At 44.9% G+C, this 2862-nt stretch overlaps 1 non-coding gene across 1 annotated transcript; it reads left to right on the forward strand.

The window, feature by feature from the left end:
* Nucleotides 1–2359: 2359 nt before the first annotated feature.
* Nucleotides 2360–2431, forward strand: trnah-gug (transfer RNA histidin (anticodon GUG)). The gene has a single exon. It is a non-coding gene; the product is annotated as a tRNA-His (tRNA).
* The last annotated feature ends 431 nt before the right edge of the window (nt 2432–2862 follow it).

Consider the following 2862-nt stretch of genomic DNA (forward strand, 5'->3'; position numbering starts at 1 on the left):
ACCTGGAGGATTTGAACGTTCCTTTATTTCTGCTTTAATTGTGTTTTTATGTGTATGAGTCTTGGTTATTGTTTTGTCTCTCATCCTAAAATCTCTTCTAACTACTTACTATGTTTACTTGCAGGTTTGAGACCTTTTAAAGGAATCACGTTAAAGTTGGTTGACATTAAAAGTAGTTCATTTATTCAATAAAAGATCGTTTAGTATACCCATCATGTGTAGCTTCAACTTGGGTCTAAGGCAGAGATCCAGCAGTCCGTGTACTCTTATCTTCTCTTCTTAGGATTGATGACAACTTTCTGAAAAGACTCGAAAATATCCTCACCTCCATCCTTTAGTCGTCTTTTGACAAAATCCTTCAAAGAGTCAAATGACAACTTTGTTAAACAAACTAAATAACAGAGAAACTAACGACTTCCACACATTGCAGGAACGTAAAAAGCTAAGGCTAATAACGAGTATTTGTTGACTCCCGCTTGTTGTCCCCCCCAGGAAAACGTCCAACTAGGAACATATCTAAGCATTTATTTCCGCTCTAGCTGTCTGGATTCAAATTCTACTTTTTAATATTGATAGAAATTGAGGAATGTACTTCCATTTTTTTTACATTTCACCAGGAACTGAAAAAAATAGGGGACTATAATTGGAATGAAATCAGGGCGGCAGGACATAGGTCCACATTGGTTTAGGAACCGGAGGAGGATCGGTTCAGGACCAGCGTGTGTGGAGTAAATAGGTTTACTTGTTTCTTCAACCGCAGTTGGGTTCTCTGGTTTGTGATGCAACTCAAAAGTGTGCGAAACTCAAGTCGAGACGCATTGGACCTGAAGTTCTTTTCATTCTGAGGCGGCAGTCGCTTAGTCCACACTCGACTTGGTAACCAAAAGGTTGGTCACCTTTCGGTTGTTCAAGTCCAGCGTGGTCCAATGACTAAAGCAAGATGAACTGGTAGCTGGAGAAGTATCGTCTCCTGAGAGGTGCGGGAGTGATCTTGAGCAAGGCACTAAACCCCACAAGCTGTTTCTAGGGCACAGATAGAACGCGAGGGAACGCGGATGGAAGACAGGATATCAAAAGGCCTGAAAATCCCGCCCACAATTCAGCGACAGCGCACTATGGACATTCTCTCTTTCTCTCTCTCTCTCTCTCTCTCTCTCTCTCTCTCTCTCTCTCTTTTTTTTCTCTCTCTCTCTCTCCCTCTCTCTCTCCCTCTCTCTCTCCCTCTCTCTCCCTCTCTCTCTCCCTCTCTCTCTCCCCCTCTCCCTCTCTCTCTCTCCCTCTCTCCCTCTCTCTCTCCCTCTCTCTCTCTCTCTCTCCCTCTCTCTCTCTCTCTCTCTCTCTCTCTCACTCATTTCCTTGACCTATCTCTATCCTCAGTGTATTTCTCTTTCCCAACCAACAGGTCAAGGCGGATGACCCCCCTCCAGAGTCTGGGTCCTGCCCAGAGTTTCTTCCTCCATGAGGGAGTTTTTCCCTGCCACCGTCATTTATGCTGCTCTGGAGGACATTGTTGACTTTCTATCTGTTAAGTGTTTTGAAATGTCTTCAGATGTGATTAAGCGCTATATAAATAAAAGTTGATTGATTGATTGATTGATTGATTGAATTCACCAGGGACTGAAAAAAAATAGGGGACTATAACTGGAATGAAATGGGGGCGGCAGGACATCGGTCCACATTGGTTTAGGAACCGGAGGAGGATCGGTTCAGGACCAGCGTGTGTGGAGTCTGAACCGGTAGCTGGAGAGATCACGTGAACATACACACCCCTGTGTTTATTTGATGTTTGTTTACAGACCCATATTTACTACTGCTGACGTCACTGGTGCTGACCTGACCCCATCGTGTCTCCTCTCAGGATCACGTGCTGTAACATAATTTGACCAGTAGGGGGAGCTCTACACCTGCATTGAGACACAGCAGAACAAGGGGTTATTCTAACCTCTGACTGTAGAAACTTCATTATTCCACTATATCCACAAAAACAGAAAACATTGTGAGAGTAATATTGTGAGAGTAAAGCATTTCCATGCTAAAAACAAGGATAACAAAGTGAATTTACAGCTGATTATTCTGAAGAAAAACACTCATGAAGGAGGTTGGACTAAAAAAAGGGGGTCTTCAGTTTGTTCTGGAACGTGTAGACTGGACTCTGGAGCAGTGGTCATGTGGTCTGATGGGTCCAGATCCACGTGGGTTTCTGTCTTCTTTATTCGTCAGCCGTGGTTGTATAGTGGTTAGTACTCTGTGTTGTGGCTGCAGAAACCACAAAGAAGTGGTTGCTGCGGTGTTACTTGCTGGTGTGTATTTTACTCACTCCCTGATTTTTTAACTGTTTTCCAGTTTTGTTTTTTCATCGGCCGTGATCGTATAGAGGTTAGTACTCTGCGTTGTGGCCGCAGCAACCCCGGTTCGAATCCGGGTCACGGCAGCTTTTAATGTAAATTGACTAAAAAAGTCCCCGCACTGAGGGACGGTGTTATGATAGGTTCAACTCGAGGTGCAGCGACGTCATGTACCCATCAAATGACGTCATCTGCAGACCCACTGAATGACCACATCTGTCCATCTATGGATTTTTCTTCCCTGAAGACTCGCTCATATTCCAAGGCGGCTATCTCAGGATTTATTCGGCTCATATCTTTACAGAGGGCTTCAGGGACCATGGGACATCGTTTTTGATCCCAGATCGGCCCCCGAGGAGCCCAGACCTTAACCCTGGTGAGAATCTTTGGGATGCGCTGGAGAAAATTTTACGCAGGGGCCCGGAGGCTTATGAACTGATCGCGTTGTTTTAACTTTTGTCACCCTACAAATATTCTGGTTCGCTCGAGGTGGAGGAGAAGCGGCTCTACTCCGAGC

The sequence above is a fragment of the Antennarius striatus genome, chromosome 22, assembly GCF_040054535.1.
Source record: "Antennarius striatus isolate MH-2024 chromosome 22, ASM4005453v1, whole genome shotgun sequence".
NCBI lineage: Eukaryota > Metazoa > Chordata > Actinopteri > Lophiiformes > Antennariidae > Antennarius > Antennarius striatus.